Source organism: Protopterus annectens, chromosome 4.part0, assembly GCF_019279795.1.
Source record: "Protopterus annectens isolate FY-2018-M chromosome 4.part0, PAN1.0, whole genome shotgun sequence".
Classification (NCBI taxonomy): domain Eukaryota; kingdom Metazoa; phylum Chordata; order Ceratodontiformes; family Protopteridae; genus Protopterus; species Protopterus annectens.
Genome location: NC_056733.1, coordinates 1,752,827,571 through 1,752,855,070, shown reverse-complemented (window position 1 = coordinate 1,752,855,070; position 27,500 = coordinate 1,752,827,571). Strand labels below are relative to the sequence as shown.

Here is a 27,500-nt window from a genome sequence, read left to right as displayed (position 1 = left end):
AATGGAAATGCTTTGCTTGTCCATTTCATAGCAGAAAAGAACAATGTTTACAAACGAGATGAATTATAACCTGCTTTTGAGGACTGTATTTGGTTAGCCTTCAGACAGTTTTATACCCTTAAATGTAACATGGAGAATAATTTTGATAAGTCAGCTATGATACGCAACACATCCAATCAACTTTCTAAAGAAAACTCATGTTTCAGACTATGTTACAAGTTTCAGAAAGTCTTTCATAGTGTATAATTTTCTACTTATACATCTTTAGTAAGTTAAATCAAGTATCAGCCCTGAACTTGATTAAGGGTGTAAAAATGAATAAATGAATGAAAGTTTACAGTAAGTGTTAATATTCATTCATACCTATTACAAGCCATAGTACATTAATATATTTTTCCTCTGGCCCTAGTCCTGACTCAAAGCAGGACCTTTTTTATCCCACTTTATCTAGTTAACAAATAAATAAAATAAGTCCAAGTGAAGCACACTGTATTGTTTTACATAGTCATGCCAGCAATCACACAAAGCCAGTTCCAGAAATGCTGCTAATATGTTGGATATATCTGGAAAATGTTAATAAAAAAACACTGGTGTGAAAAAAAAAAAACATTTTCAATGTATTTGATGAAAGATATCAAAAAATGCACCATGCATTTTAAACCATAATGAGTATTATACAGCCCTGCTTCTTTAACTGAACAAAGTCAGAAACAAATGCCTTCCCTTTTGTCAACAAGCATTGCTTCTCCATCTGTTACCTTAATAAAAGTCTACACAGCCTAATGGATATGTTGTCAAACCTTATCTCCGAATGGTTAGAACAGGAATCCCTTTATGGTCTCTTCTGCCATTAATCCTACAAAGGAAAACTGATGGAGGGTGCCTGGAAGCTAGTTTTAACTATTACATTTGTGGTTTGCAGTAAAACAGCATTAACTGAAAGCATAATTTAAGAGAAATATGAATAATTCCTAAAATTTCATTGAAAATAATATTCCCATAATACTGGTAAAACATAAATTGTAACATATTTTCTGTCTATCACAGAGACGTTTGTATGATTTCTCTTGTGGAGTAGAACTAATGAGAACTGTTAAAATGTCATTTTATTCTTCATATCTACGCAGCTTTCTTAAAATACAAAGACATTTATTTGGCATATTAACTATGATAAAATGTCACCAAACATGTGGAGAAATCATGCAGAGATGGTATGTACACAAAATGAGTTCCTGTAAAGCACTTCACATCTGGCATATCTGTACTGAATTACATCCAGCAGTTTGTTTATACCAAGGAAATTACTATAGTGAACATTTTCTCCTTTCGTGTTTTCTTGCATATAAATTCATGGTGGCATGACTTAAGGAAGATAAGCAAACCTGTTCTGCTTGCTATTATATACAAAGTCGAATTTCTGGTAATATAAAACAATACTAATTCAATGTGGCCCCTCACAATAAAAATTCAGAACAAGTGTGATGGACTGCCATAGCCCTGTTCTTTCATAATCATATACAAGTTACATGTATTGCATTGTGTTTAAATTATGACAAGAGGTTGAGAAAAATATAATTTTGAGGGCTAACTGAACTCTACTGCATAAATATAAAACATTAAAATGTTAAGAAAAGAAATTTCCCCTACCTGTACCCATAATACACAATACTTAGTGAGCAATAGTAAAGCACTGCAAAACATATATTCAGTCATTCATTTTCATTAACGAATGAATTAATTCATCCATTCTTGGATAGCCAATTTATCCTGTGGAACTTTTTGTTCATTCTAGCACTCAGTGGAGAGGCCAGAGAAACAGCCTTTGATGAGATACTATCATACTAATCCAAGTATGTGCATCCACACTCACAGTTTGATTTATATGTATGAACAATTTTAAGCCTATAAATTCACTTATAAGCATATCTTTTGTGTGAGGGAGGGGAACAGCAAAAATCCTACATGGACAGAGAGGAAGTGCTGAATCTGCACTGAAAGCACTTCAGCCAAGAACCAGACGGAAGAACCAATCACACTGAGAAACTGACAGGAATCATTAAATAACTACAGTAAAAAATGTTTGCACAAAGATATTCTTAAACCATTTTAAACATGGTACATTTAAACATTAGTTCTTATAAACAGTACAGTAGCTCTTCTACTCATCTCCATTGGAATAGTGAGTATTCATTTGGAAAATGCTAAAGAATCAGACAGGTTATACTATGCACTTACCTCACAATAATTCAAATTGCAGTAATTGTAATAGTTAACATAAACACACATATATGAAACTACTACCCTTAGAATAAATGCACAAACACAGTACCCAAAGAAGTCCTAAATGTTTTATGTGAGGTGATTTGCCAAATGAACCCAGCATATACTGTAAGGGCTGTGACCTCAAACTTCATTATTGTATCAGAGAAGGTAGAAAGCAACTATTTGACTTACACTATTGTTAGACAAAATGTAATGTAAAGTAGAGAGGTTATACGGCTGAGCTCACAACACTGACATTAATATCAGTATTATTTCTAAACAAGATACTGAGTGAAATGTTCACGTGACCCCACTTCATCAAAAATGGAAAGGGAAAAATGTCTTCAGCTCTTGCCAGAAGAAACTTTAAGACACTGCATAGTTATAACTTTAAGACACTGCATAGTTATATATTTAACATCAGTGCAGTTGTTCGACTAAGTCCAAAAAAATTCATAAAATATTTTGGCCATAAACTTACAAAATTAATATTTACTATATACAACTAATACATTGCATAAAAAACAGCAAGACTGAAAAATGTCTTATTTGTCAAACAAATACCAGAACAGGCTTCTGTGCCCATAACTGGGAACTTCTTCAGACTTGAATTACAAAGAAATGACACTTTAAAAAAGAAATTTATCATGTGACTTCAAAAATTGTTATTTAGTAAAAGTCCTTTAAACTAACAAAATTAAAACCACCTTCAAGTTTACAATACCATAAACAAGTTATGTGATTATGAATTTTTCAAACAGCTATGTTATCAACACAAACACAAACAAAAATAAATAAGCCACAACACTAAAAACAGTTAATAAATTATTCCATTTAGCCTTGTTAAAATGCGCCAAATGTATGATAGTATTATAGTTAGGTTATTCTGCAAATTTTAAATCTTCAGTTCCAAATCATTTATATGGATTTGAACTTTATAACTCATTTGTTATTATTGACAGACATTATGTTTAAGGTAATTTAAAAACTTATACAGCATCCAAAATCTTACTTTTAAGATGAGAAGAGTTTCAAAATGAAGCATCTTGGCCACATATTAATCTGTAGATGCAGAATAAGGGAACTCTTTGTATAGTTCTGAGACTCAGTTCTCCTTAATGAAATGCAATGCTTGTTAATGGCTGGCCAAACATGTGAATCTTACATGGCCATTTGTCAAGTACATATGAGGAGCTGAGTATTCATGATTTATACATGAACTGGTTTAAGCAGGTATTCCTCATCAGCTCAAGTGTTTTTCTCTTTATTGAAACTGAGCTACAAATTGGAGGAAATTATTCTAAGATAATCCATTAATCAGATGATCTGAAGATAGCTGACCAAGTAGACATGCCTTGCTTGGAATGTTGCTTACACAGCAAAATGGAACCTTTCATTGTTGAATCAGTCCCAGACATTTGCCTTTTTTATGAACTTTTTATAAACTTGGAAAAATCATGGCTATACTGTATGATAACTTCAAGGTCTGACTCTCATTATATGTACCACAATCCTACTGAAATGAGTACAGTCGCATATGAAATATGTAGGTCCACAGAAACAGAACAGAAAATGGTAAAATATAATTTATTTACTAGAAAAATATTAATACCATTGTGACGACCGTGCCCTGGCCCAGCAATCAAGGAGCCTCAATCCTCACCACTAACACCAGGGAGGTCGTCTACTAGAAGAGGGGAAAGGATAACTAATACACACAGTAAAGTACAATTTCCCTTAAGTGCACACAGAGATCACAGTTAGTCTGGGGCTGGTTGCTCCCTTGCTCACCAGTTGCCCAATAAGACTCCCCACTGGCACCGCTATAGGGTCCAGGTCTCAGCCTAATTGGGCAAGCTAAAACCTCCAGTACCCTGTCTGTCCAACCAGTGCTTTGTGTCCCTGCCAAGTAGCTGACACACCACACACACACACACACACACACACACACACACACACACACACACACACACACACACACACACACACACACACACTTTGATATAAGTATTTATACAACTTCACAGACACCCCTGGGAAAGGCTGACACAGATTCTCCAGCTGTGCCCCTTTACCCAGACCATGAGGTAGTACTCCCTGCCACCACCCAGCTAATAATATCAGCTACTAAAAGGCCCTTAAAAGAGTGTCCAATTATTACTGTGCAATATTATTATCCAATTGGTAATGTGACTATACAGTCTAAGGCTTATTAGAGTGGCCTATTACAATAAACTCTATAAATATGCAATGTACTCTAGAGCTTATCTCTACACAAACCAGCCACAGGTAAAGGTTTTTAAAATTATTTAATAATAAATAATTAAAACACAAGACAATACTACTACACCACAGAGATATCTAAGAGTTCAGAGATCACACAGAAACTTAAAATAATACAGTAGGACAGGTCTGATTTCAAAGAAAAATACCTAATTAATCTTTACTAGCTTTAACTATTCCTACAAGAAAGTATGGTGCTAAAAGTTACATGTGAGCATAAGGCAGAGTGCTGAGTTAGATATCCAAGATCAAAATGCTCACAGTCTCTTGTGAGAAATAGTATTTAAACAACATGTCTTTAAAGCCCTCCCAAATTACATTTTTGACACTTAGTCTGGAGTTCTCTGGCCGCAAACTGCATTATTTAGCAATCTAACACCTGCTCAGAAACTTACAATAATATAAGTAATTTCACATGCATACTCTAACAGAAACCAAAGCAATAAAGCGCATTCCACATCTAAATTCTGGTCATAAACTTTAGCCTTAAAACGATGGGCATGAAACCTTTATCCAGACTCACTGGAGCTGAATTCTAAAATGAAAGGGTCACAACATTCTTCACTGGGTCAGTAGAGTGCAATGTTGTCACATATTTTGCAGTTCCACATTTCACAATATTCTTTTACACTCAAGAAAACATGCCTATATTTTACATTTATTTACAAATGCCAGAATTATATATCACATTCTATTTGACTAGGCTGGCAGTCTTTGCCCATCTCTCCCCAATCGTCACAACCACTAATAAACTTCACCTCATTATTTTTTAGGCTGCGCATATATATTTTTTTCAAAATACAAAATGACACTAATTGGAATAGACAATTCCAACCAAGAGAAAACTTGTAACTGAAGTAGCTTCCAGAAAAAAGAAAGTCATTTAATATAGTAACAGAAAATAACCAGGCTTAAAAGAAAAACATGCAGAAAATAAGTAAGATGTCTACTGAGATTCTCAGTCTGTTAGTATTTGAAACAGTACAGTGTGATGCATAAAACATGAGCTTATACTGGAAGACATGTACAGTAAAACTTGTCAGACATCCAAACTAGGCAAAAAAATTAAGCAACTAAAGAAAACAATAGATGATAGATAAAATGCATTACCACTATACACATCAGGAGAAGAACAACTCTCTTTTATCTAAGTGTGCATATACACAGACGCACACAAACACACACACATATGTATATTTGAAAGAAAATGTGTTGACTGATGTTCACTTCTCAAACATCAAGTACACAAAGAAAGTCACAATAAATAATCACAGAATAACAAGTTCAATTACACAAGCAATTAATTGCGATAGAATGTGCTCAGGATAGGAGAGAAAAGTTCCTGTCATACAATGCACATGGTAACTATCTGACTGATTTCATAAAAACAGTCACACAGACAGCATGCATTGAACATTTGGCATTGCATACATAAGATTAACTAAAGACATGGACTCTGTGTGATAAACAAGGGGTTGCTAGCATTTCCATGCTCTGGTAGAACTTAACCTAATGCAACTGAATAGCTTGACTACAGGCTTACTGCTGGTACAATGTGCAAAACAGACTTACTTTGGGAAAATGTCCATCTTATTTTGCTATTAAATATTTTGGTTGTAGATGTGTCTAGTCTCCATTTCAATGTTTTTGCTTGGCATTTTTGCCTTTATTGTGTTTCAGCATCTGATAAACATACCGCTCTATTTTCTACCATATCTAAACAAGGATAACTGATAATTTTATCTTTCCTTGACTCTTTATGATTCAGTTTATAATGCTTTAGGAGAGATAATTATAACAGTGTCCATTGCTAACTAGTTACTCAATAAACAGGCTTTTTCAATCATCTATGATGTTTCCCATTTTAAGGACAAGGAACAATAAACAGGAAGAGAGCCTGCCAGCAGTTCTGTGGTAATTCAATAGAAACCAGACACAATGCTGAGTTTCATTCAAACTGCTAATGGATTGAAGGGGTATACATTGCTAAATAAAAATGATGTACGACAAAATCAAATTGTTTAACTTTAGTGCATAACAGATATTACCATGTTGCAAACACAGATGTTACTAAAAATGAACAGATAATTGTATATAGCCAGGAGACGAATAGTTAAAGGTCTATACTGGCCAAGTTAGATGAGGTTTGTTCCAGCAAAAAAAAATACAGTTAGATATTCATTTAAATGAATTCAGACTAATATTCTTTAAAAAAATGAAAGAAGTCAAGGATGATCATTACAGGACTTGCAAGCAATGACTGCTTTAGAAGAACTCGTATACATATACATGAATCAAATTAAAAATTATTGAAGTCTAGTATTGAAAGTGACACACAAAAACATGGTGTCACTCCTACATAAACATGCACACATATCAAACACACACACGTGCGCACACACACACACACACACACACACACACACACACACACACACACACACACACACACACACACACACACACACACACACACACACACACACACACACACACACACAGTCTACTTGATACAAGAAAAAAAGCTTGAACTTCCCACATTCATCTTACCTTAAACAGCCATAAATGTTTTTTACAGCAGTGGCACTCTGTTTTCCTTTGTTCTACGTTGTGGAACCAAAGCAGTAGTATATTTACAGACCAGTGGTGTTGGGGCAGAGTCCTCACATTGAATGGGGAGGGAGGCACATGCCCCCTCACAAATAACTGCCAAGTTGTGGTCAGATCATCCATAACAAATCATTGGTAGTCAAAGTCAAATCAAAGTCAAAGTCAAAGTAAACATTATTGTCATTAAGACCCACATAACAGTGTAAGCTGAGTGAAATTTCACTGCTTCAGTCCAGAAGTGCAGACAGCTCATACAAATACTAGAAAACAACATGACTACTTAACAACACAGTAAATGTAGACTGCTCATACAGTACAAGAAAGCAACATGACTATTTAACAATACCATAACAACAGGCAGTTACCATGACATAGATTAGTTGCTCATATAACTAGTAGCAGCACTCAATCAATATTGCACATGTAGATATTGCACAGAATATGAGACTTAATTATTCTCTTTGCACAGAATTTTATCTTGCCTCTTGATTATTGCACAACAGTAAGGGATGACCAGCCTAGCTGCTGCACTATTTAGAGCAATCTGCATTAAAGATTGCACTGAGAAGTTTTTCCTTCAGCTATGTAATTGATTGATCTGATGTCCTGTTATTGCATATGTTATTAGAGTTCAATAGTCTGATGGCCTGTGGAATGAAACTCCTGCTAAATCTGGATGACTTGCAACACATGCTGTGAGAATAGATGCCTGAAGACAAACAGGGAACAGTCCCTGAGCATGGGGAGTGAGTTCACTCACTATCGTTTTGGGCCTAGTCACCAAGCCTCATGCAGACCCTTTAAAGATGGGAGTGAGGACCCTATAATCTTCACTGTTATCATCACCATCCTTTGGAAAGCCTTGCAGTCTGAAGCCTTGCAGTTCCCATTCCAAACTATGAGCTTGCTTGTCAAGGTGCTTTTGATGGTACCTCTATAGAAGCTTTAAAGACAGAAGGAGCCTTTGTAGGAAGTGCAGACATTGTTGTGCCTTCTTGACAATATAGTTGGTGTTTGTCAACCATGACAAGTCCCCAGTAATTTGATGCTCTTTCCCTTTAATTCTGAATGGATGATGTGCTTCCTGATTCCTCTTGAAGTCCATTTAACTGTTTGGTCTTGTTTATGTTCAAAGCCAGGTTATTGATATCATACCAGTCGATCAGATAGTTCACCTCTTCTCTGTAAGCTGTTTTGTCACCATTGCTGATAAGACCTTTAACTGTGGTATCATCCGCGAACTTGATGATCTGGTTTCAGCTGTGCCTAGTGATGCAGGCATGTGTCACTATAGTGAGCAGCAGTGGGCTCAAGACACATCCTTGAGGGACTCCCATGCTCATTGTTATGCTCTTTGAGTTGTTTTTACCCACTCATACTTTTTGGGGTCTGTCAATGAGAAAGTCCAGTATCCAGTTGCATAAGGGGGTGCTGATGCCCAGCTGGACCAGCTTCTCTATCAAATGTTGTGGAATGATCGTATTGAAGGCAGAGCTGAAATCAATGAATAGCATCTGAGCATAACAGTTCTTGTTTTCTAGATATGGCATGGATTAGTGAAGTGCTAATGAGATGGCATCTGTTGTGGAGTGATTGGATCGATAAGCAAATTGCAGCAGATCCAGTGTTGCAGGTAGGCTTGATCATAGAAAGTACTTGATCAACCACTCAAACCACTTTATTACCATGGGGGTGAGAGCAACTGAATGATAGTCATTTAGGCTTGCTGGCTGAGGCTTCTTGGGTAGTGCTATGACTTTTGTAGTCTTGAAGCACTTGGGTACTATGACTTGGCACAGAGATGTGTTGAATATTATGAGTACAGCTGACAGCCGAGCAGCACAGTCTGTGAGTACCCACCCCTGAATGTTGCCAGGAACAACTGCTTTTCTAGGATTTACTCGGCTTAGGGTCCTCTGAACATCTGCTAGATTGAAGCAGAGCACTTCATCACCTAGTCTGATAGGGAGTTTTATTGCAACAGTATTGTTTCCTTCATCAAACCTGCTGAAGTAGATGTTAAGCTCATTTAGGAATTCAGTGTTGTCATCACATTGAGAGGAAATAGGCCTGTAGTCTGTTATAGCTTGTATCATTTGCCACAGATTCTCTCAAGTGAGACAACTGACCTTGAATTCTCTGACCGTAGGCATGCTTTGCCTCCTTTATTCCTCTGTAAAGTTTCTCCCTGGCCTCTCTGGGGGCATCCTTGTTCTTTGATTTGAATGCAGTGCAGTATTCCATGCTTTCAGAAGCTCATATACCTAACTCCTCAGCCAGGGTTTCCAATTTGCGCATGTGGTGATGCTCTTGGTGACTGTCACATCATCCACACACTTTGAGATATAGGCCATCTCAGACCCTGTGTGCTCCTCTAGGTCAATGTGGTGATTCACTGTAGCCACCTCCTTAAACACATTCCAGTTCATGCTTTCAAAGCAATCCTGTAGTGCCAAGACTGCTACCTCTGGCCATGCCTGTATTTGATTCATTGATGGTTTACTTCTGTTTAACAGTGGTTTGTATGCAGGAACTAGCATAATGGCAAAATGGTCCGAGTTACCCACATGTGGAGAGGGTACTGCCTTGCAAACTAGTTTTACATCAGTCAAGACTTTGTCCAGTATGTTCTCCCCCCTTATTGCGAAGTTCATGTGCTGGTGGTAGCGAGGTAGTACAGATTTCAGGTTGTCTTGGTTGAAGTCAGCTGCTATTATGTAAACAAACTCCAGATTCTTGTTCTCTATATAATTTATGAACTGGTAAAGTGTGGCCAGTATTGGCCCAGGGAGGGATGTAAACAGCTGTGATGCTCACACCATTAAACACACTTGGCAAGTAGAAAGGTTTACATTTTAGTGACATGAAATTAATGTTCTCAGAGCAGTGGGTGGTAACAAACTCGCAGTTGGTACACCAGTTCTTGTTTATGTAAATACAAACACCCCCTCTTCGAGATTTACCACTGAGGGACTAGTTCCTGTCAGCTTGAAATAGTGTCATCCCATCCACATAGATTGCACTATCATTTATATGGGAGTTTAAACACATTTCCATGAACACTAGCAAACAACTGTTTCTCACCTTACTTTGTGTGGAGAGCTCCAGCCTTATGTAGTCCATATTATTATCCAGACAGTGAACATTTGCCAGTAGCATAGAGGGAAGTACAGGCCTGTGAGGGTTAGCCTTGAGTCAGGCAGTTAGACCAGCCTGAGAACCTCATTTCCTTGATCTTTCACATCTGTTCCTTTTTGTATGCATCCTCTGAGTGGTGAAAGTCAGATTTACTTGATGGATACATTTTTGGTCATGCTTTAGTATAATTCCCAGTTTGTGGAGTTCTTGGAGTGTATTAGACATTATAGGCCCCCCTAGCAACAGCCCATCAACATACAGCACTGCAAACTTAAAAATCGAATTTCCAAGAGTCTATCAGCATTATAACTTAGGATACCTTCAGTATTTGCCTGTGATTTTTTTTCCCCCTAGATTCAATGTAAACCAAGACAAATAATGCACATTTCTGTCGAGCCAAAGCAGCCACTGCCACACAGGGTGTCGCCATTTCAAAAAAAATTCAATGTGTGTGTGTGTGTGTGTGTGTGTGTGTGTGTGTGTGTGTGTGTGTGTGTGTGTGTGTGTGTGTGTGTGTGAACTGTATTATGCGACTCATAGTGTAGACAACACTGTTTAGCTCAGTACATTTATTTACAGTGGAAAAAAGTGAAATGAAAACGTGGCTTTGAAGGAAAACTTTTTAATCAAAAACAAAAGTAAAATCTTATACTGCAGGTGTTTCATCCACCAAATGTTGTAGCCTATGAAAAGGAAAGTACAACCAATCCTTTGCATAGGTCCTATGGTATTCTCTTCTTTTACCACCATTTCATCTAATATGTTCTCCAAATGGCAGATTCAAATAGCCAATAGTCTTTGCCAAATGCTCCCTCTACACATATAGGCAAAAATCTTTTCCAATAAAGTTTCCTGTTGGCAACCACAAGGACCTCTCACTTTTGGCAAAATATATCCTGTGTTGCAAAAGGCAGACTAAGATCTCTGTTGTACTGAGCTGAAGCCCTTCCATTTTACTACTGGTTTTACAAGTGTCCCAAATCAGCCTACTGTCTACTGCTGCATGCTCTCTGCTCCTCACTTTACTGTAGTATACAGTATAAAAAGGCTGTTTAAATGACATAGTATTTTAACTGCAATGCAGCAATTTTGCCAAAAAAAAAAGAATAACACACAATCACTGAACACCTTGTATGTCTCTACACACATGTGCACGCATACATACACACACACACACACACACACACACACACACACACACACACACACACACACACACACAAACACATACACACAAAACATGGAACATTAAATGCAGCAGAGAGACCAGCTTTAGAAACACATTAATATTTATTAAACAGATACAGTAAGCTTACAAATAATACACAAGTTACTCTAAAAAAATAGTTAAAGCAAAGAAGAAGTTCATGACCAGTTCCCAGAACCATAGCTAGCTCCTTTGGTACTTTGTGCAGATACATTAACTGGCAGTCCTGCAACTGTAGCAAGCTGCTGCTGCTGAAACTGTAATAGGCAGCTTGCTACAGAACTACAATTACCACTGTACTCACTTCATGTTAAACACTTCAGTGTTTCAGACCTGCCATAAAGGCATTATCTGCATTGCTAAATCGATGCTGATACTGCAATCCAACAGCACTGGCACCTGATAGTTGTGCCCCTGAGCAGCTTGCTCCCCTGGAAGCTACCCCTTGTCCCTGCCGTAGTTATGGCTCTGACAGCACCTTCAAAATATTTCCTTACAGCTGATTGCAGATCTTTCATGAAGTCTATATAACTCTTTCTCTAACTCAGTAGTTCAGCACTCCTCTAACAAAAACAAATGATAACAAATTCCTCCTGGTGTTTTTCTTACAGTTCACTCTACTGTCTCAGTTCCAAGACTGCTGCAATGGCCATCAAATATTTGATTGCCCCCCCCCCCCCCAGGCAAAAAAACTTTTGGAGATATATTTTGTGTATGAAATGAGTTTTAGATGAAATGAAGCACCATTTTTTTTTCTTGTCAATAAAGTGAAATGTGATGAATTGTAATAGAATCACACATACATATACATATATATCTATTTCTACATGTGTGTGTATATATTTATACATATGTATATATATATATATATATATATATATAGAGAGAGAGAGAGAGAGTGATATATATGTATATACACACACACACATATATATATATATATATATATATATATATATATATATATATATATATACATATATACATAAATATACAAACAGGCACACATATGTCACACACATGCATATGAGGCTAAGAATTTGAGTATCTGGAATCTCAGGACCCTTCCATATCACCTGCGGTCTCATCCCTGTGCTCTTCTAAGAAAGGAAGAAGAAAATATGTGTTCTCCTAATACTGGCAGAAAAGCTGACATTTAATAGTATTATGTCTTGCAGCTTATAATTGTTAGCTCCTAGCCAGGACTGCCAGCAGCCATACTCTTCTCTGTACTCAGTAATTAGATTACAGACCGTTACTCCCTCCTTTGTTGCCTCCTTTAGCTGACTCATATTTAGTATCTAGTCCTTGACCAGCCTTTCCCAGACACTTACGTCTACTGTATTAACATTCCCTGCCCACTAGGTGGCCCCTCATCCAGTCCAATCCATTATCCTATCCTGCTATCCTATAACTCACATCTTCTACTTTTGCTGCCTATACCCTGCTCCTGCTATCCTATATAATTCTTCTATTACATTCTGCTGCCCATATCTTGCCCTTATCTTTCCCTCACATATCCTTTGCTTTTCTGTAACCACCACTTTCCTCCTCTGAATATTACTACTTTACTTTATTATTCTCTACTCACCTGCACTTTCACCTACCTGAGCAATCAGCACTGATTGTTCATCTTGAGCTGTTCCACTCTCTTGTCTCTACCTGCTCCATTCACCCTGCAGGCTCTACCTGCTCCGTTCGCCCTGCAGGCTCACTCCACTCCCCTACCCTACCCCCAAATTCCACCCACCCCCACTGCCCATACATTTATCTCTCCAGTAAACTCCTCCCCCTCTATTCACACCAATTACTTGCCTTCTCACCCTTCTCCTCTCCTCCCATCAATTATAGGCCACTCCCTACACTTACATCCTTCTATCCTCCCACTTATTAAAACCACTCCCCACACACATTACAATACACTTACATCCCTGCTTTCTCTCTCTCTCTTTTACCCTACCTATACTATACTTCCCATACTTCCTTATCTGTCATGCTTAACTCGTGACATTATGTATTCTTCACTCCTTCACACTCTAAAAATCCCTTTCATCACCCTCTTAATTCTAATTCCACTATACCTTACTACCTCCTATACCTCCTCTCCTCTTTCACCCTCTTTTCTGTCCTACCTCTCAACTCCCATTCTACCTTCTAACCCCACCACAACTCACTTCCATACCATATCTTCCTCTCTACTACAGCCCAATCCTCTCCACTACTTTAAACCAAAGATTTTACCCACCTCTAGAGAGCATTATTTCCCTAAAGCTCTGATCTACTGTGCACAACAATCTAAAGGCAAGCTAAATCTCCTAAATCTCCTACTATCTCCCTTTTTCTTCCACCTATTTCTATCAGGTGATATCCACCCAAACCCTGGACCTAGCACTTCAAACAATCTCATCCCCCCAAAATGTGCCAAAACCACTAATCTTAAAAGCCTAAAAATAGTTACTCTCAATGCCCAAAGTCTAAGAAATAAATCCACTCTTTTCCATGCTTGGCTTCAACACAACCTTCCAAACATTGTAGCCATCTTTGAGACTTGGCTAAAACCTACCATCTCTGACTCAGAAATCCTACCCCATGGCTTTCAAGCCCTTTGATCTGATAACTTAAACAGAAAAGGTGGAGGAATAGCCTTGATATTTTCTAATTTACTCCCCATTATTCCATACCCAAACCCCATTCCACAGTTTTACAATGCAGAACTAGTCATAGGTTTACTACAAATGAATATTCACAAAAGTATCTGCTTTATATCCCTTTATATTCCCCCAGGTAACAATACTATCACCCTTGAAGAAATCCTCCAATGGGCCTCAACTAATATTAACCTAGAGACCTACATTTTAGGAGATGTTAATATAGATTGGAACAAAATTAATAACCTTAACCCAGCCATTGCTGCCAATCTTTTCAACTTTACTCAATTAACCAACTCTATCACTAGACCCAACAAGATCAATCCTCCAGGATCTACACTTGACTGGATCCTAGCTACCCACCCTAACATCATCCTGGACTCTGGAATCCTCCCCGACTCTTTCAGTGACCACCTGCCTGCCTTCATCCATTGAGCAACCCAATCTCCCCCCCTCCAGCACCAATACCCACATACACACAACCTAACGAACTTCAATCCTCTAACTTTTTCTAATACCCTTTAACAAACTAACTGGAACAATCTAAAGACTTTACCACTTGACAGCGCCATTGAGGCCTTTAACTCTACTTTCCTAAATGTACATAATTCCCAAGCACCACCTGGATCTATAAAAATCAAATCCAATTCAGCACCATGGTTAACTAGGGAAACCAAAAAACTTATGCAACAGAGAGATAAATGCTGGAAATTATCTCAGCACAATAAACAACCAGAGACCCTAATTCAATATAAACAACTCCACAACCTTACTAAAAGACATATATCCAAAGACAAACAATCCTACTTTATGACTCTCCAAGCCAACCACTCTAAAAACCCCAAACAATTCTGGAAGTCCATTAATTCACTTCTCAACCCAGGCACCAAAAACAATCCCTGCCCTGACGCTACCAAGTCCGACCCAGAAATTGCCACTCTTTTCAACTCCTCCTTTATTAATTCCATAGCTGAACTAAATAAGTCCTTCCCTATTAACCCATCCTCACAGTTCAGTCACTCTACCCCAGCCTCCAAACCCAACCCTCCCCCCACTTTTCAACTCAATCCAGTCTCTACCTCATATATAAAAAAACTTCTCAGCAAACTGAAACCTTGCTCTAATGCCCCAGATAACATTCCATCTAAATTCTTACAAATTGCTGCAGATGGAATCACCCTCCCCATTAGCATCCTAATCAACAGATCCATACAGGAACCAAAAGTCCCCAAGCTGTGGCATGCTGCCTTTATACACCCTCTCCATAAAGGTGGTATAAATAACAATGCCTCAAACTTTCGCCCCATAGCCATCCTCTCTCCAATTTCCAAAATACTGGAAAAATGCATTCACATTCAGCTAATGCTTTTCCTTAACAAAAACCATCTCCTCTCTCACACCCAACATGGTTTCTATCCTGGCCATAGCACTATAACTGCTCTACTTTAATTCCTAGATATAGTCAATCATGCTCGTGACACTGGTAAAATAGTAGCAACAGTCCTACTAGATCTCTCTAAGGCTTTCGACACTGTCTCCCATACTCATCTCCTTAGCCACCTAGCTAACCTCAACCTCTCACACAATACACTATCCTGGTTCTCAAGTTACCTTTCCAATAGATCTCAAGCTATGAAATGGAGGAAAGGCACCTCCAGCTTCCTTCCTACCCTCACTGGAGTTCCCCAAGGTTCCATTCTTGGTCCCATGCTTTTCAATATCTTTATCAACGACTTCCACTTTGCCATCCCAAACACTAAAATCGTACAATACGCCGATGACTCCACTTTAATCTGCTGTGCCACCAATCTCCCTGGACTTCTAGCATACACTCAAACTGCCTTCTCCACCACTGAGAGCTGGATGCACCAAAACCACCTATCTCTAAATGCTAACAAATCTAAAATACTACTCTCCCCCCCCTAAAAATCCTTCCCTCTTGACAAACAGTCCTTCTAAATTAGAAGCCACAACAACTCAACCATAGAAATTGTTCCCTATGCCAAACTCCTTGGGGTCACTATAGATGAAAACCTAAAATATGACACACATATTCAACTCAACATGAAGAAAACACATCAAAAACTAGGCCTGTTATACAGAAACATCCACTGTCTCTCTCCTTCTTCTACACAAACCCTCTCCACTACCTATCTTCTTCCCTCACTAATGTATGGCACCCCTCTATTAACTAACTTATCTGCCTCCATCTCCTCAAAAATGGAAAGTTGTTATAATAAAATTTCAAAATTCGCCATCAAAGCCAAACACTCCTCCCACCATTGCTCTGCACTCCGCTCACTAAACTGGCTAGAACTTCCCAACCGTCTAGACTACCTCCAACTCACCACTGCCCACAGGCTATTATTTAACCCCTCTAAATGTCCTGCACTATCCAACATCCTACAACCATACACCCCTAACATTTCACTTAGATCTGCTCACCTAAACCTAGTCATTGTACACACACCAAAGCGACCTGCCGGGCAGCACCTCCTATCTTTTTCCTTAGCCAAAAAGTGGAACTCTCTCTCTCCTTCTTTACGAATGACAGAAAATCCTGACAACTTCAAAACTCTACTCCATTCCTACTTGTTCTCTAGGTGGAAGTGCAACTGCACTTTCCCCACCTAGACGTTTACTCCGTACACACTAACTGTATTTCTATACTATTTCCTACTACCATCTACTTTGTTCCTGGATTTACTTACTGTTTACTGTTGTCTTGTGTATATACGTAAGTATTGTAAATAGTTTGCTCTCCCCTTATTCCCCTCCCTAACATTTATGCTTGTTCTACCACTCTACCATAACAAGACTCAGACTCTATGTAACCTTTTTTAATCAACCATGTTAATATCTGACTCATATGTCAATATATGACTCATAGGTTATGTAAACACTATACCTCTTATTGTCTCTGTATCACAATCTACCAGTATTTATATCATTCAGTCTGACTGTTGCATCTTTATGTATCTGTATCTTTGAACCTTAATTTTAATTTTATCTTTTGTATTTTCTTTTGTTTTATCTTTTATATTATTATGTAATGTGGAGCTTATCTCCCCGCTCCTCCACTGAAAATGGGCTCCTGAGCCCAGTGGACCTCCCCGGTCATCAAACTGAATAAATAAATAAATTATATATATATATATATATATATATATATATATATATATATATATATACATACCTGTGTGTGTGTGGGTATATATGCATGCATTTTATATAAAGAGACTGTGACATAAAGGGTACTTTTAAAATAAAGTGAAATTTAAACTCTGCTAGATTCCTGAAACATGATTTCCCTTCTCAAGTGAATCATAGTATGTAATTATAACTTCAGTGGTAACCAAAACATGAAGGTAATATGCATGAATGGTAAGAGAAAAGGTATCTACATGTACATGTTGAAATTCAGACCATTCTAGGAAAACACTTAACATACTGTAGCTGTCACTGAGTTGTAACTCCTGTATTAGTTTTAACTCTTAGTATAAAACAGGAAAAGACATTTGCCACTTTTAAGCACTATGGAAAACATGAAAGAAGGGACAGTTCACAGACACAGTGGGTCGGGTTGAACTTCTTAATTAGAAAGTGGGTGAGCAGCAGCTTGACACACCCATTCAATTTAACAATGAGGGGGCAAGGTATTGGCACTCAAAATGCATCAGGTTGAAAACCAAGAAAAAGGAGATGTCATAGAAGCATAAAAAAGGAGATAGAATTTGTCCCCGTTATGTAGACTTTCCCCACATATTGCCATTGAAAATTTGCAGTCACCTATTCTGTCAGCTAGACCAGTTTTAATGTTGTTAGTGAAATGTTGTGCATGATTTGTAAGGGCAGCCTATTCCAGAAAAGGGGGATTTGTTGTGTTAGGTATCTTTAATGTCATATGGTGCTGTTGATGTGATAGTACAGGATTAAGTGTGTAGATCAGTTTTTTTATTTGCTTTTGTTTAAGTGAGAGTTCAAAGACTGCTAGACCATTCATATCACAGATGATGTAAGTAGAGATCACCTATAAGGAATCTGTATTCCACCAAGTAATGGTACAGGGCCTTTATATGTCTGCAGTTGGTATGGGTAATGTGATTTGAGTTAATTTGGTGAGGAAATGCTGAGGTTTCGTAAGATGGTTTTGGTGCTTAGCAAGGTATATTCATAAGGGTACATTATATGCAAAGATACAGTGGGACTATTAGTTTGATGGATCTTGAGATACCACAAATGATACCTTGTACAAAACAGAAGGATATTTCTAATGACCACAATGATGGGGTGATCAAAACAGGGTCTATTACTGATGGATGTTCCTGCTGTCATGGTCAAATTTAAATAAAACAGTTATTTATATGGTAAGCAAAAAGTAATGCTAAACATACGATAGTATACTGAGCTGCATTTTTTTGTTTTATGGGTAAGACCATGATTAATATGCAAAGCATTCATTTGGACTAGCCTTGCAGGAAAATTTGAGTTAAAGAGTAGGATTTGTTAAACACTCCCAGTATGCAACCATCAAAAACTTGGTTAGCTATAGTCCTTTGAAATTGGCTTTTCTGTCAAGGAAATATATGTTAAAGAGGAGGGAGCCTATGACAGAGCCTCATGATACACCACTGGTAGCATTTTCCTATTTAGAACAAATACCAGTGATTTTAATGCTATGAGTTCTATCAGAGAGCCATTACTAATTAAATGAAGTAAATATTGATTTATGTTGAGTTGAAAGAGTTTGCCAATAATTCCAAAATGGAGGATAGTCTCAGTGACCTTGGCAAATCCAGATAAGCAGTATTGAATAAACGGTAGGGTTGGATGAAAAGAAACTCCTGCTAGGTTTCCTGAGATGCAGAAAGAATCAGATAAGCTCAATGCCACAGGGTGCCAGGGATGTGTCTGAAGCACTAGTGATCGACACTCTAATATGACATCATTACTATGCAATTCTAGTGCATCAGGATGAAAAGACTATGACTGTAGCATCCTGGGAATTTCTCGTTTTCCTGATGAGCTGTGATCTTGGAATTATTATGCATAAGTAGAAGTGTGAGTGTGGGATGCAGGGGAGGCTTGTCTCCTCAAAAACTATTCAGTGATTTTTTTTTTTTTAAGCTTGACAATTCACAGTTGAATGACTACACTTTTGTGCTTGATATTATGGAAGTTGAGCAAAGAAGATTTAGAGTTTCATTAGTGATATTACTGTATTACTGCATCATCAGTAAGTCTGTAGTCAGGTAGTTGAATACTAATACAATGAAGCAAAATTCAGATAAATGTCAATACAGAAACTAGGTAAACAGATATCACAACAAAACCTGGATCCATGGCTGAACCCCTCAGATCCAAACCTCAGGCCCTACAACACAGAGAAATTAACACTAATGTAGCAAAAAGTATGATGCCCACGGAATACAAAATAAGCATTGTTGCAGAAGGGCAGTCCCCATGTACACCATTCATAGGTTCAAATATTCATAGGTCAATAGTAGGCTGTTGATCCTGAGAACCATTTGTAACATAGCACAACATATTTAACCCCTGTTTAAATATGGTGACTTTAAGGCTGGACAACTGCAGAGAAAGGGCAACACTACAGCAATGAAAAACTGTCACTGCTCTTCATTTGTAGCATTCCACAGTGGACATTTCAATTGTTAAGTTACACCTGCAGTTTAAAAAGTAAAATATCTTATTCCAATAACTAGCAGCTCCACAAGCAGCCCTTGATTTCAGTGGAAAAATGCATCACTAAAGAGAAAAGTCCCACAACACAAAACTGACATATAAGGCAGTAATACTTGTGGTAAATGACCTTTGACTCATGTAGCATTCTTGCAGTGTGATAGTTTTGTATTCAAAAGAAGTGTATTCAAACAAATGTCATGTTTCCAGAACTCCATTCCGTTTGCATCACAGAGTAACAATAAAGGTTTGCACCTTGTGCAACTACAACCTAACCAATTTCCTGGACTCAAAAGAACAAAAGAGCTGAATAGTCATATATGATTTCAGGAATCATCTGTAGCACATTAGCAGTAACACTACTTTTGTATTAACTATCAGTGGTTTGATCTTCAGTGAGAATGGTTTACATACATCCACTTGGGAATTAGACATCAAAGCTTAAAACACCACATTGTTGTGTGGCAAAATTATATGAGCTGAGGTGCGTTGTTGATACTGTGACCTCTGATACTGCTATGCAAAGGTAAAAGTAAATTAAGGCACCAAAGTTACACACTGGAAATCAGACCTTCTGATGAAGCAACATTAAGTTGTGAAAGCGCTTACCGTTTGTCTTCTGCAATAAAGTACAGTGACTGATTTCCAGTGTGTAACTTTGGTGCCTTAGTTTACTTTTGCTGTTGTTGTGTATTTTAGGCACCTCAGTGTACCTGCAGCCGTTTGGTTTTTGCATCTTCAGTTGCTAGGCAAAGGTGTCTGAGTCAACATGTTTGTATAGTGCATGCAACATCCTAGTGTTTGTTGTTACAGAATAATACGCTTTCATTTCATATAGAAGTAAATTAACAGAGACACACATAACTTCAATATCACCTGTTCCTTAAATTTCCATAACTATATTTTCAGAATATTTGAACTGCAGCATTAATAGCATCAATGCACTACTACTAAATAATTGCCATCGTAGTCAATGTAGACATATTAAAATAATTTTTAACATTCTAGAAAAGGTTCCATCAGCTAAAATGAATCTGAAAATGTTAAACTACAAATCATTGTCAATCAAACATTAAGGTCTTACTTAGGTAAACCAATACGTTTACGTTTATATGCAAGTGTAGTCATTTAGGAGAAGGTAGGATCATTCATTTCTTTTTCCGTGAGTACACTTGATGCATTATAGCACTTCTGAATATTAGAAGTTCTCATTAAAAAGGAATAAAATATGCTAGGGCCTAATGATTCGGCCATGCAAATCTCATCCAACTGAGAAGTGAACAAATATGCTGATTAAGAGACATATGAACTTAAACCGGAAAGCCAGCTGCTTTAAAGAGAGAAAATCTGCGACAGCATAGTCTCTAGGGTGTCATTGGTAAGGTCAATAACCATGCAATTGACTTTGTGATGGCTGTTTTTACAGTCTCCTACCTGGATAAGGGAATGTTTATGTCTTCATGAATGACTTTTGGCAAGGCAGTGTTCTTTTAATACAACCAGGGTTTTAAGGTTGAAGTAACTTATTTATGGAAAAGCAAGCAAGGGAATTGTTGGCATGAGGCTATGACCTTCCCGGGGATTTTTCCCTTTAATTTACCATTCACTTTCAGAGAGAAAATACACTTGTTTCAAACATCACTGCAGACTAATCAAAACCCTGAACAAAACTGTCTAAGAAATTAAGCAGAGTTTTATATTCTACCTAGAAAATCGGAGACAATTTAAAAAACAGCACTTTCTGAATGGTATGCTGTAGTAAAAGGCTACTGCATATGTTTACAGTTTATCTCAAAAGAAATTAATTTCATTGTGTATCCAGTCTTGAAATTTGCTCAATGTACAAAGCAAGTCCCGTGTTAGTATACATGATAATTTGTTGACGGTAGGTTTGTTGACCTTTTGAGGTCAGTTGTGCTGAGGGTGATGTATTAGCAACTCATCTAAAGTGAGCAGACCCGCAAACACACACACACACACACACACACACACACACACACACACACACACACACACACACACACACACACACACACACACACACACAGAAAATGAAGTTATCAGTAATTGTTTTTATAACACTGGATGCTACAACATGTCTGCAAACTACATTTTTTTAATTTAAGGTTCCTCAGACCTTTATAAATATGGTAGTTGCAAGAAAAATTGTGAGAACTGAAATACAGCAAAACTGGGAAAATTAGATCTATAAACTGTTAGTATGAGAAGAGGCATTTAATGCTAAAATTATAAACGTTACCTTATGAAGTGAATATTATAAATACTGTCTGTAACTTACATCTGAGAAGATTAGATTCTAGTGGTAAACATTGGTTAACATAACAATACTTCCCAGTGAATTATAATTTGGGAAATGTCTAGTAATAAGTTTGACCTCAGTAGTGAAGGTCAAGAGGTTACACGTTTTACCACACACCTCTCGAAGTAGAATTCGCTGGTAAGGACAATTATATTAGACCGCATTCTTTATAGTACATGATGTTCTGTATTTTTTTTCTATTTTTAAGATTTCAGTTGTATCTTTTTCTGTCTTCTTTCACTTTGGCTGTGTCTTATAGAGGCTTTTGACAGAATATGACTTGTTTTCTTGCCAGGGATACAATGGCTTCCGACTAAAATTTTAAGACTGTGATTTTAAGTCCAGAATTAAAAAACAAGGCAGCAAAACTGAAGCAGAAAAGTGAAGGTGAACTATGAGTGCACTCCTTTAAAGTTATTTTTTTTTGTGGGGGCAAGCCACCCTTCATCTCCCAGTGTAGGGGGTCATAACCCCTATGCCTGCTACGTGAATATTCTAATGCTGATATCAGGAAATACTCTGAGACAAAGCAGCATTGGGCTAAATATATGTAAGTTTGGAGTTTTGCACATTCAATCTCATGCTTCTGAGACTTGCTTTTAGGGTCTTGGAATTCAAAACTGTGAATGATTGCACTGTTCATTTGTTTGAAATTATTATTATAATGTCTTTATTTACTTTATTTGTTTTGATTACTTTATAGCTTTTATATGTCTTTACTTTTACCTTGTGGCATGGATGTGTCAAATCCTGTCTTGCTTTACTTTTGTTACCACATGACTGTCCATTAACATTCAAAAATGAGCATGCTGATTGGTTAGCCCAAACACAGTGCCCGTTGCTATTGGCCGTAGGGCCTATATAAGTCTAGCCAAAAGGTACCCTGGCTTTCTTTGTTTTGTGTTTGACAAATGGATTCATGAAATTCACTTCAAGAGTGAAATTTTGGAAGTGAATTTCACGAAACCATTTTGAGTAGACTTAAAAGTTAATGACAGCAGACCGAATCAGAATTCTTCACTGTATATAATGGCTTAGCTGATTTGATGTTTTACCACTTAAAGTCTAATACTGCTGTGTGCCCAATGGTTTTTAAAGCTGTTGATCACTGGTGTACTTTGGTTCTGGTTGCCATTTATGTGTCAGAAAAAGATCAGTTCTAGCTCTGACACTATGTCATGGATGTTGATGAAAGCAGTCAAAAGCTGCCACGATCCATATCTTTAGCTGTTTTATGGTCACATTTCTGATTCAGTTAATTACACAGATGATTTGACTATCATGTGATGACACTGATATATTAGCAACTTTTGCAGTCATGTTCCGATAGGTGCCTTTTTACAATATTGCTTGGTGGGAACTGCCAAAATCTTTTATTAATGTTATCCCTGGAAAGTTGGTGAGAGCAACAACACAGACTTCCAATACAGTTGTTTAAGTAATGAATGCTAATTAGATTTATCTAATCTCAGCATGCCACTCTGCCTGTTAGTTATTAAAGAAATAAACAAACTCTGTGTGAACTAATAGTGTGAGTCAGTGATACAGAAGATAACAGTGACAGAGCAAATGTTTCTTTTCCTGATAAAATGTGTAAAAATAATCACTATAGAGCCATACAAAACAAATCTGAGAAGAAATCAGACACATTGCTGAAAATGAGGGACAGCCAAAAGTCATGAGGTGCAGTTCCCCCTTAGTTACTGTTTGTGTTATGAGGTACAGTTAACCCATACCTACTGTTTGTGTTAAGAAGTGCAGTTCACCCTTAGCTACTGTTTGTGTTATGAGGTGCAGTTCACACGTACCTACTGTTGGTGCTATGAGGTGCAGTTCACCCGTATCTACTGTTTGTGTGACAGTGTAAGTTAAGTTACAGCTTTTTTATCTGCTAGTTTCCTGTGCAGTTTTGTGTTGATTTCAGTGTCTGTAGCAGAATGAAATTCATAAATACAATTAGTGATTGCAAACTGAATGTCATTTCTTCCATAGAAAACATTAAAAAATCCCTTTGATGAAGCAATTGACTAATCTGTTTTGCAGGGGGCAAGCCCTCACTCTGTACCGTGCACGTAGGGAAGCCTCTAATGTATTTATACCAACTCCAGGGTCACATAAGAAACATAATAGAGGCAAAGAGTGAAAAGTCAATCATTCCTGAAAGCAATTTTTAGCAGTATTTTTTCTTTTGCGTGTTGTCCATCAGACAAAAGACCATTGAAAACTTCTTGTGTTCTCCACAAATAGCAGTGAAAATCATACATGTACTTGTTACAGCTACATTCTTACATATGAATATCATTAAAAAAAGGTTATTTTTTTCTTAGTTTTGGATTGTAACTTTCATGCATTACATGTGGCATTATGACTGTCTGTCTAACTTTAACAATATTTTCATGTGTTACGAGAAATTGACGCTAGGAAGTTTTAAGTTGAGTGCAAGCCTCAGGAGATTACTTTCTTTGCATTCTTTGTAGGAAGCCCTAACAATTGTTTGTGTGTTGAAACCACGTTATGCAACTTTGTAGTACATCAAGAGATTCAACTGTCATTTACATGGTAGTTGGTCGTGTCAGAGGCTGCAAAGACTGTATTTGGTTCAGCGGTGCTGCATGAATGTGAGACATTTTGAATATAATGAGCTATTTTTTAATAAAAATAATTTTGTGGTCTCATTATAAAAAAAAGAATAACACACAAAATAAAAAATGAAAGAGAATATGTAGCATTGGGTATGCAATATCTTTTAAAGCTACTAGCTAATTACTGGTGTATTTCACATTTGACTGGCATTGACTGCTGTATGCATGATGGCGTGAGATTTGATTTGCATTTTAACAGTTGCATGCAAGAACCTTATTGTAACAATCTGCTTCATAACAAGGTTTTTATGTATGAAACTTGTAATTTTTTTTTTTATTTTGGTATATAATCAGAATATTCTACATATAACAACTATATTATTTGGTCCTTTCTGTTGTACAACAAGCTCTGTTTATGCTTTGCAAGTAAATAACTCACAGAAACTAGTCTAATAAAGGCTATAAGAGTGTATTATAAAATGCATGAGAGTATGCTAAAATGTTAGTCACACTTTTATTGGAAGCTACTACTTATGAAACATAAAATGGACATGTATATTTTACTGCCAAATGGAAATTTTATAATCTGTTAAACAGAGGGTTGCAGCAAAGCCTCATTATACAGGAAGTATTTTAGTGCCTCATAAACCAAAACAATACCATCCCTACTTTTTTACTGCCTCCACAAAGCTATAGTGGATCTTTGAAGATAACATGTTATTAGTGGATCCAAGGGCTGCCTGTAGAAAACAAGAATCATTGTCGGTATGTATTTAATACAGTATGCAATGTAAGTTAATAACACAGCCTTTTTTTACAGAAGTTGGAGGTTTTGGCCCAAGGTGAATTAACTTGCTTTGTCATTGCTGCATTAGCTATTTTCACTTTAGAGATGAATTTGTCACAATCAGTCTTAACATACTCAACTCTGTAGTGTAGAGGGATGCAGCTCCATTTATGTCTGAGATGACTGGAATTTAATTAACAGGTCCAGTAATGAAGACGGGTGAAAGGATGGAGTCTGATCATCCTTATCAGGGAGGGAATGGTGCAGCACTCACCATCTCAATATTCACTGTGTATCACCTCCATGACAAAATGCCTGTGATATTTCATTCATGTTGTTTTGATCACTGACCAGCTGGCCAGAGCCAAATGTAGGGCTTTGATCATCGTCTTGTGCCATTAATCCAGTATATCCAGGTCATACGTACTGTGAAGGCTGGCTTGTCCCTACCTTTAGCATCAACATTTTTATGATGTCAGGTTTGGAGTTGTCATAATAGTTAAGGTGTTTACCTCACAGAGGCAAGATAGAGGGTCTGATTCTTACCTTCAAGGAAAATTGGCTGGGCTTAAAATGGCCTGCAAGGACAGATAGAAAATCATTTACCTATGAACCTATTCTGGGGAGGTCAGAGTTGATTTAATAGTTAAGGTCTTTACCTCATAAATACAAGGTACAGGGGTTGTTCTGGTTATTAGCTAGGCTTGCAATAGTGTATTGGCCGATATAGCTTAGTATACTTTGCAAGAACATTTACTACATAAAACGTTTGCACAAATATTTAAAAAGGTTAGGGTTTTTGTAACATCCACAAATGTTTAAATTCATGTAGAATCATGTAATGTGAATGCTTCATAAATCTAATGGCTCGGTCATGATTTTTACTGCTATATTTAAACAGAGGCATTTTCACTTTTCATCATGTTCCTCATGAGAAAGTTTCATTTTTGTCTTATACTCACATTAATTTCTGGAAAAGTTCAAATACTGACATAAAGATACATGACATATTAGTGGCAGTATCTACCACACATTAAACAGTTTTACATTACAGAAGCACTTGGATGTGAGGTTTATTATTTCCAATTACAAATTTATTGCACCACAAGAAATGACAGTTTCAGCTGCTCTTTCTCTTTTTCAGTCCTGAGGGCTCACCAGTCACAGTACTTTAAATTTCTGCTGACTAGCAACTAAAGGTTGGCAGCACGAGCCACATGTTAGTACCAGAAGAGATACAGATATACAATTATAAATGTAATATGCAAAAAAGAACGAACAAAAAACAAAAATCAACCGATAAAATAAATAAAGCAAGAAAGAAACAGATAAAGACATTTCATGAGTCAATAGTCTCATTTGACTTTAAGAAAGTTCAAATTCTATATGAATCACTGGACATTTTGGAGTTTAAGAAAGATCATTAAATAATCAACACCTTCAGATAACTGTTCCTCCTAAACATCTGCCTCATCTCTATTGTTTAACATAAATTCATCTATTTTTGATATCTGTTTTTTCACATAGTTTATATTCCTACTACTTCTCCAATTAGTACTGGGAACATTTATTTCCAGTACATTTATATTACTATCTCTGGCACACTATTCCCTCACCATTTATTATATCTGATCCTTTGTTTACAGCACCTCATATACATATATACACTAAAACACACACGTATATCCTTTAAGTCCTTTAATGGCTGCATTTGATAGTATGATCAGTACATCAGTGTATTTCATTAAATACAATACATCACACATTTAGGAAGGGAAAATCATTTACAGAACTGCTGGTTCATTGCAGGATGCTGGCATTTGCTTTTATGGGAGTATAGGGGGGTCTGCCCCTGCATAAAATGTAACTTCTTTTATTTTCTCAATTTTTTGAGTGCCTACATTTGTGGTTGATATCTATCTATCTAACTATGGGTGTACCTGAAGTGATTTAAACAACATAA

At 37.1% G+C, this 27,500-nt stretch overlaps 1 protein-coding gene across 2 annotated transcripts in view; it reads right to left on the bottom strand.

Annotated features, from left to right (window-relative positions):
- The window catches only part of NRG2 (neuregulin 2), a 675,057-nt gene that overhangs the window by 62,918 nt on the left and 584,639 nt on the right, over positions 1-27,500 (bottom strand). The gene's annotated exons all lie outside the window — the stretch shown is intronic.